Source organism: Pan paniscus, chromosome Y, assembly GCF_029289425.2.
Source record: "Pan paniscus chromosome Y, NHGRI_mPanPan1-v2.0_pri, whole genome shotgun sequence".
Taxonomy (NCBI): Eukaryota; Metazoa; Chordata; class Mammalia; order Primates; family Hominidae; genus Pan; species Pan paniscus.
Genome location: NC_073273.2, coordinates 7955186 through 7963944, shown reverse-complemented (window position 1 = coordinate 7963944; position 8759 = coordinate 7955186). Strand labels below are relative to the sequence as shown.

At 36.7% G+C, this 8759-nt stretch overlaps 1 non-coding gene across 1 annotated transcript; it reads right to left on the bottom strand.

Annotated features, from left to right (window-relative positions):
* Positions 1–3181: 3181 nt before the first annotated feature.
* Positions 3182–3341, bottom strand: LOC129395788 (U1 spliceosomal RNA). The gene has a single exon (XR_008623002.1). It is a non-coding gene; the product is annotated as a U1 spliceosomal RNA (small nuclear RNA).
* Between the last annotated feature and the right edge of the window lie 5418 nt (positions 3342–8759).

The following is an 8759-nucleotide window of genomic DNA, read 5'->3' as shown; positions in this document are numbered from 1 at the left end:
GTCTGAGAGATAGTTTGTTATAATTTCTGTTCTTTTACATTTGCTGAGGAGAGCTTTACTTCCAACTATGTGGTCAATTTTGGAATAGGTGTGGCGTGGTGCTGGAAAAAAATGTATATTCTGTTGATTTGGGGTGGAGAGTTCTGTAGATGTCTATTAGGTCCACTTGTTGCAGAGCTGAGTTCAATTCCTGGGTATCCTTGTTGACTTTCTGTCTCGTTGATCTGTCTAATGTTGACAGTGGGGTGTTAAAGTCTCCCATTATTAATGTGTGGGAGTCTAAGTCTGTTTGTAGGTCACTCAGGACTTGCTTTATGAATCTGGGTGCTCCTGTATTGGGTGCATATATATTTAGGATAGTTAGCTCTTCTTGTTGAATTGATCCCTTTACCATTATGTGATGGCCTTCTTTGTCTCTTTTGATGTTTGTTGGTTTAAAGTCTGTTTTATCAGAGACTAGGATTGCAACCCCTGCCTTTTTTTGTTTTCCATTTGCTTGGTAGATCTTCCTCCATCCTTTTATTTTGAGCCTATGTGTGTCTCTGCATGTGAGATGGGTTTCCTGAATACAGCACACTGATGGGTCTTGACTCTTTATCCAATTTTCCAGTCTGTGTCTTTTAATTGGAGAATTTAGTCCGTTTATATTTAAAGTTAATATTGTGATGTGTGAATTTGATCCTGTCATTATGATGTTAGCTGGTGATTTTGCTCATTAGTTGATGCAGTTTCTTTCTAGTCTCGATGGTCTGTACATTTTGGCATGATTTTGCAGCGGCTAGTCCCGGTTGTTCCTTTCCATGTTTAGCGCTTCCTTCAGGAGCTCTTTTAGGGCAGGCCTGGTGGTGACAAAATCTCTCAGCATTTGCTTGTCTGTGAAGTATTTTATTTTTCCTTCACTTATGAAGCTTAGTTTGCCTGGATATGAAATTCTGGGTTGAAAATTCTTTTCTTTAAGAATGTTGAATATTGGCCCCCACTCTCTTCTGGCTTCTAGGGTTTCTGCCGAGAGATCCACTGTTAGTCTGATGGGCTTCTCTTTGAGGGTAACCCGACCTTTCTCTCTGACTGCCCTTAACATTTTTTCCTTCATTTCAACTTTGGTGAATCTGACAATTATGTGTCTTGGAGTTCCTCTTCTCAAGGAGTATCTTTGTGGCGTTCTCTGTATTTCCTGAATCTGAACGTTGGCCTGCCTTGCTAGATTGGGGAAGTTCTCCTGGATAATATCCTGCAGAGTGTTTTCCAACTTGGTTCCATTCTCCCCATCACTTTCAGGTACACCAATCGGACGTAGATTTGGTCTTTTCACATAGTCCCATATTTCTTGGAGGCTTTGCTCATTTCTTTTTATTCTTTTTTCTCTAAACTTCCCTTCTTGCTTCATTTCATTCATTTCATCTTCCATTGCTGATACCCTTTCTTCCAGTTGATCGCATCAGCTCCTGAGGCTTCTGCATTCTTCACGTAGTTCTCGAGCCTTGGTTTTCAGCTCCATCAGCTCCTTTAAGCACTTCTCTGTATTAGTTATTCTAGTTATACATTCTTCTAAATTTTTTTCAAAGTTTTCAACTTCTTTGACTTTGGTTTGAATGTCCTCCCGTAGCTCAGAGTAATTTGATCGTCTGAAGCCTTCTTCTCTCAGCTCGTCAAAGCCATTCTCCATCCAGCTTTGTTCCGTTGCTGGTGAGGAACTGTGTTCCTTTGGAGGAGGAGAGGCGCTCTGTGTTTTAGAGTTTCCAGTTTTTCTGTTCTGTTTTTTCCCCATCTTTGTGGTTTTATCTACTTTTGGTCTTTGATGATGGTGATATACAGATGGGTTTTCGGTGTGGATGTCCTTTCTGTTTGTTTTCCTTCTAACAGACAGGACTCTCAGCTACAGGTCTGTTGGAATACCCTGCCGTGTGAGGTGTCAGTGTGCCCCTGCTGGGGGGTACCTCCCAGTTAGGCTGCTCGGGGGTCAGGGGTCAGGGCCCCACTTGAAGAGGCAGTCTCCCGGTTCTCAGATCTCCAGCTGCGTGCTGGGAGAACCACTGCTCTCTTCAAAGCTGTCAGACAGGGACACTTAAGTCTGTAGAGGTTACTGCTGTCTTTTTGTTTGTCTGTGCCCTGCCCCCAGAGGTGGAGCCTACAGAGGCAGGCAGGCCTCCGTGAGCTGTGGTGGGCTCCACCCAGTTGGAGTTTCCTGGCTGCTTTGTTTACCTAATCAAGCCTGGGCAATGGCGGGCGCCCCTCCCCCAGCCTCGCTGCCGCCTTGCAGCTTGATTTCAGACTGCTGTGCTAGCAATCAGGGAGACTCTGTGGGCGTAGGACCCTCCGAGCCAGGTGTGGGATATAATCTCGTGGTTCGCCGTTTTTTAAGCTGGTCTGAAAAGCGTAATATTCGGGTGGGAGTGACCCAATTTTCCAGGTGCGTCCGTCACCCCTTTCTTTGACTCGGAAAGGGAACTCCCTGACCCCTTGCGCTTCCCAAGTGAGGCAATGCCTCGCCCTGCTTCGGCTCGCGCACGGTGCGCGCACCCACTGGCCTGCACCCACTGTCTGGCACTCCCTAGTGAGATAAACCCGGTACCTCAGATGGAAATGCAGAAATCACCCATCTTCTGCGTCGCTCACGCTGGGAGCTGTAGACCGGAGCTGTTCCTATTCGGCCATCTTGGCTCCTCTAGAATAAACTGTTAAGAAATACAAGAAAGCTGACATTGATAACATGTTTACACTTCCTCAAATGATTTATAATTTAGGGAAAAAATCTGAATTATTTTAGCTACATAATTTATAGGCCATTTCACACAAGTTGCTTCCAAAAGGAAACTACTTTTTAAGAACAAACAAACCAATGCTATTCATTTCACAAAGTAAATATTTTTAAGGGCAACATTAATACATAAACATTGGCTTATGCATTTAAAAATTACCTCTGTTTTTCCCAGATTTTTCTGCTGCCTTTTGGGGGCTTCCCCCAGCCACCTCATCTAGACAAAGTTCTCAAGCATTTGCGAGTGTCATCCTAGCACTATTTGATCTTTCTAAGAAATAACCATTTGATGTTGTATTGTTTTGTACTGGAGGACACCAATTTTTGTAGGCATATTGAATTGTTTCCAGTATATGGTTTCCTTTCAATTTTCTATATCCACTAAATGACTCAATTTTATTTTCTCTCTCTTTTTTTCCCATGTGAAAGCACAAACACAGTCCTTCACTTCCACAAATTATGCATTTGAGTGTCCCACATTTGGGGAAATCTCACGGGTCAGCACATCTAGAGTGCAACATATAGGCCTTTCCCTGGGAAAGCCACCTTCATGATCACGGTATCTTCCCTGGCAGGGAAGTATCCACTTTCTTTTTAAGACTTCCATTAGCCTTTGAAAGAAAATACAAATAGAAATGTAATAGAATTTAGAATAATTTTCAGTATCAGCTTAAAATGTTAATTTCAATCATCCATGATTATTCGCTTCTAAAAAAGTTCTTAATTCTGACACAGGCTTCTACAAAATTGTAAGAAAAAACACTATGGCAAACAATGAAATAACTGCTAAATAAAGCTACCACACATTTTATGCACGGATATGCTCATTTTTGATAGTGACTCTTAGAGCATTCTATTGCATCTAACAGCCATTCTCGGTCTTCTGGAATTTTATCATGTGCACTATGAGCTTTAAAAATAAGCAGATGAAAATAATTGATAATATGTAGTAGTAGCTAATGTTTTACTGTCTAATATGTGCCATTCAGAACAAGTTTTTGAGGTAATCTAATTAATATCAGAGTTAGTTTCCTTAGAGGGTAGCATTAGTAAATCCACAAATAAAAAATCAATTACAGTTAGGTCAAATACTTTGCCAATTATTACAGATTTAGCCAGTTGAGGAGCTAGCTAGCAATCTGACCCAAACATCTGACCTCTTGGTGTATTACCAATTTAAAATGTTTTGGCTAAATATACTATCCATGCATTACTACTAGCGAATTAAAAACTGTAATGTTATATTACTTTTCATGGTTCTATTTTTTGTTCTATACTTAGGATTATGCTCCATGGCCCAGGCTGGACTACAGTGACAAGATGATAGCTCGTAACTCAATGAGGCCTCACATCCAGGGTTCAAGGAATACTCCTGCCTCAGCATTCTGCCTAGTTGGGATTAGAGAAATGCACCACCATGTCCCAATCGCCTCATTACTTTTACTAAATATGAGTAGCATTTTATGACTACCTTTTTAAAGAAAAAACAAAACTTACTTGGTGTTCACTCATTTTTCAGAGACAACATTTTAGAATGTAAAGCAAGAATCTCATGATAATAAAACAGCAATATTAATTGGCAGTACAAAATTGATTTCAATTCTGGTAGTAAATGAACACACATAATGGGTAAAGCAATTTTCAATGGCAACAATAAAATTTGCCTGATTTGCTAATCATCAGTCATTTTCTTTCAGAGCTGGCTAAATTGCAACATATTTACATTGCCAACTTTTTACTGTTCTTAGGAGTCAATATTAAAAATCACAAAAAAAGACTTCTGTCTTTTTTGTCATTACCATGACAGATAAATAAAATAGTTTGTTTCTCTCTACCATGTATCTTACTTAATAAAATGATATTATATTCCAAGTCAGAGGCCAGGTTTTTTTTCTTTTTGCCATAGGAACATTTATAATATAAATTTCTTTTGAAAAAGGTAATTTTTATAATCTAATTTCAGGTAAAGAATAACATGGAGAGGCTTCTTGTAACACTTAAACAGTACACATTTCATTATCTTATTCTCTTAAAAATTATAATAAAGTAAAAATCATGCCATTTGCCACATTATTAATAGCATCAAAAGTTTTCATGTGAAATTTGGATTAATATTATCTTTGCCTATATTGTTATCTGCTGCCTTGAACAGTGTTGATCTCAGTTGAACACTGCCTGTTGAATAGACTAAATGTTCATTAGAAAAAAAGGTTCCAAGCTTATCTTAATAAGGAGAATAATAAATTTATGCATGAAACCCACATTAATCCACATCAACTATTTTCCACATTAACCCAACATGGATACCTTTACTGTAATCACCTCCTTGGATGAGATGAGGCTAAGATGTGATTTAGCCTTACTTTAGAGCAAATACAAGAAGTTACATAGTAAACAATATATGACTACAAACAATTTTTTAAATGGCATAAATTAATTTCCATTGATAGGAACTCAATGTCATTCATACAACATTAATTATCTGCTTGAAATCTATGATGGTGGACCAAAGAACAATTAGAAAATTTTAATTGCTAAAATCTAATATTTCAGTTGTTTAAATTTAAAATTATCTTTTGCCTTTAATTATTGTGTTCTACAGCTTCATAGTAACTTTATTTTATTATCAGGTTTTCATTGTGCTTAATATAATGTCTATTGAGTGAAAATGGTGTGTTTGTGTGTAGGTGTGTGTGTACAGAGTTTCCAGATATATAGTATGATTGTTTCTAGAATCCTATAACAATAACACTTTGAATCTCCTGGCAGAGTTGGGAAACTAATTTTGGTGCAATTCTTAGGCTTATTTTACTGCAGATGACACAACTAAGAATTCTAGAAGAATGCTGAAGATCTGTGTTTAGCATAAACATAGTTCTTTAAAATTATCATTTTTCTCAAAACCAGTCTGGCCACAATTGTGAAACCCCATCTCTTCTAAAAATACAAAAATTAGCCAGTCATGGTGTCAGGCACTTGTAATCCCAGCTACTCAGGAGGCTGATGCAGACAATTGCTTGAACCCAGGAGGCAGAGGTTTCAGTGAGCCGAGATTCCGCTCCTGCACTCCAGCCTGGGTGAGAGTGAGAATTCTTCTTACACACACACACACACACACACACAAATAATAGTGATAATAAATAAAAAAGAAAAACGCTTCTTCTTACATACTGATTAAACTAACTACTTAGAGGCTACGGATTGCTTTTGGATAACTTAATGTTGTCTGCCATGATAACATCAACTTTTTCTAAAAAGTTTCCATTCTAGTACATTACTTTCTATGACTGTTTTTCATTGTTACTTCTGTAGTAACACATGTATGCTTTTAGATGATTCCAAATTCTGGACGTTTGTATCCATTGCAGTTTTTTATTTGGTGACCCGTATGTTTCTAAAAGGCAATCTGCTCAAACAGGTTCACTTTTTTCTATCAGTAAATTGCATTACTATTCTCTCAGCTTATCAAATCACACCCAGGACAGAGGTGTTTACATCTCTTTCCTACTCCACTTTCTCAAATATCCAGTTGGTAACCCCTGCCTATTCTAACTCATTAAGAGCTCATAAATCTGTCCACACATATGTTCTACATTGCCAGCTTTTCTAATGTAGAGCACCCACAATCTTTTTCTACAGATAATTTTGAATACTTCCTTACTGTGGTATATTGTGAAATTTTCTATGCTATAGCCAGTGAGATGTTACTAATATATGCCTTTTTTATCCTCTGATGGTTTATCAAATCACACTGAATATCTCACATAATTGCTAAAAAGCCAAGTTATGTCAAAACTAAGTCTGTACCCACTGTCTACTTAAAAAAAATCAACTTAACAAAGCAACCCTTTTCAACTGCAAGATGCTTTCTACTCTCCAAATCTAAGTCACATATGCCCTATAATAGGCAGAAGATCACCCTGTATTGTATTTTTTTTTGGTTCATTATGATGTTTTGTATCCCACCTGGGCTGTTATTCTGTACTGTATTTTCAAAATCATAATTAAGACAGATTCAAAATACTTTATCTGAAATTCAAAAAGCTCAATTAAGCAAGACTTTTTAAAATGAGATTGGTATGTAACTCAATTTCTGATGTAATAAAGCCTTAATTGAGGGAAGCTGTTTCAGTCTGCATTCATGTAACATTAAGCCTTAAAGGGAATATCCATTTCTCTTCATAGAAATATTAATATGTTTGATTCTTGAGTATTTTCGGGGGCCTTACAGGGAATGGTACACAAAATGATGCAAATGTGTTGACTCAGTTTTCTCAAACGCAAGAATTCCTAAAACCTAAAACACAGTGCCTAAATGCCTTAAGATGTATAAATATATACTGAACCTTGGCAATTAAAATTAAACTTAGGTTATATCATAAACCAACCATGTGTCATGTATGAGCAACTAAAATCTCAAGTTAAATTGTGCAAAACAAAATTTTTGTGAATTCTTAGGTTTGATACTTTTACATTTAAAATAAATATGGTATTTATGTTTGTATAATATATGCTCCTACTCTACTAAAATTATCCCAGCATCTCAGATGTAGTCAGGCTAGGCTGAGAAAAAGAAAGCACAGAGATGGTCAGAGAAGGAAGAGTAAAGGGTAAAATTTATTTTCTCCCAAAGGTATATATTAATAATACAAATAACACTTTCATTACAGGAATGTGTGGCCATAGCACTTAGTTTTAGATAGTAAATTATTTGTGATTTTACCAAGTTACTTAAAATGATCGGTTAATTGTCTGAGTCAATCATTCATATAAATGTGACTTCTAGCTCATCTTGCTGTTGAATGTTAGAGATAAGGCAGATGCATTCTAACCAACTCACACATATACACAAAATCAACATGGACATGGAGAAGAGAATTAGTGTTTGTAGCAGTGTATTACTTACTAATAAAATTCAATGAATGGATATGGCTGTGTGATTAGTTGATGGGAGATGGGACAAATCCACTCATGGAGGAATATATTTTCTCAATAATGGCATCTTACATTTATAAACTGTAATGGTTTTCTGAAAATGTTTCTTTGATTTACATATGTAAATTAGAGAGCTAATAAAAGAGATGACCAAGACTTAAATTATAATTAAAATAAGAATCTTGACTACTATAGAATTTACACTTGGATTTTTTTCCTGGAAAAATCAGATACTACTTTTTATATGTATATGAGTTTTATGCAATTAGCATTGTATTCTTGGTGAAACAAAATGATCTCCTAAAACAATAATGTTAGATATGAAAGATTAGAATCTATCATATTTTCAATGCATTCTTATTTAATTTACTTCTTCATTCTTTTCAAAATGACTTCACCTTTTTTATTTTCATTCTATATATCATTAGAATTATTCTCACTAGCAATTACTCCATCATTTACATGCCATTAATGAACTTCTACCACCATATATCATGTTTCACAGCCCCAGGAGGAGGGAGGGCCAACAGTGGCACAAGAGTTGCTTCTTACAGTCTGTCACACATCCTGCTAAATTTAAGCTCTCCATGAATAAAAAGCCTTTCCATAGCCAGAGTTCAGCTTTAAGAAAAAGGCTAACTACTGAACTTGGAGAAAAGACAAATCTGCATTTGACAACTGATTTAACAAATATAATGTGTGTGTAGAGGATACAAAATTACAGTTCCACTACTGGGATAGTTAATATTTGTGTTACTTTCTTCACCCTTGTGGAAAGTCTACTAGTTGAAGTTAAACCATTCCTTTTTCACACAAGACACAAGCTAACCTTATCACTCTCCGAGGAAATACTGAGAAGGATTGTACTTTGTCAGAGGGTAAATCAAGACATCTTTATTAGGCCATGTGTTTACTTAGTGTCTCCTCTATTACTGAACATTGTTTAGTGATTTGCTCTCAAGGATTTTTGTGTTTGTTTCAAAAAAATCCTTGCTGCAATGATCAGACTTGATAAAGCAAATTGTGGTCTCTTGTGGATGTTCACATTCTGTGCAGTCGGTAACTA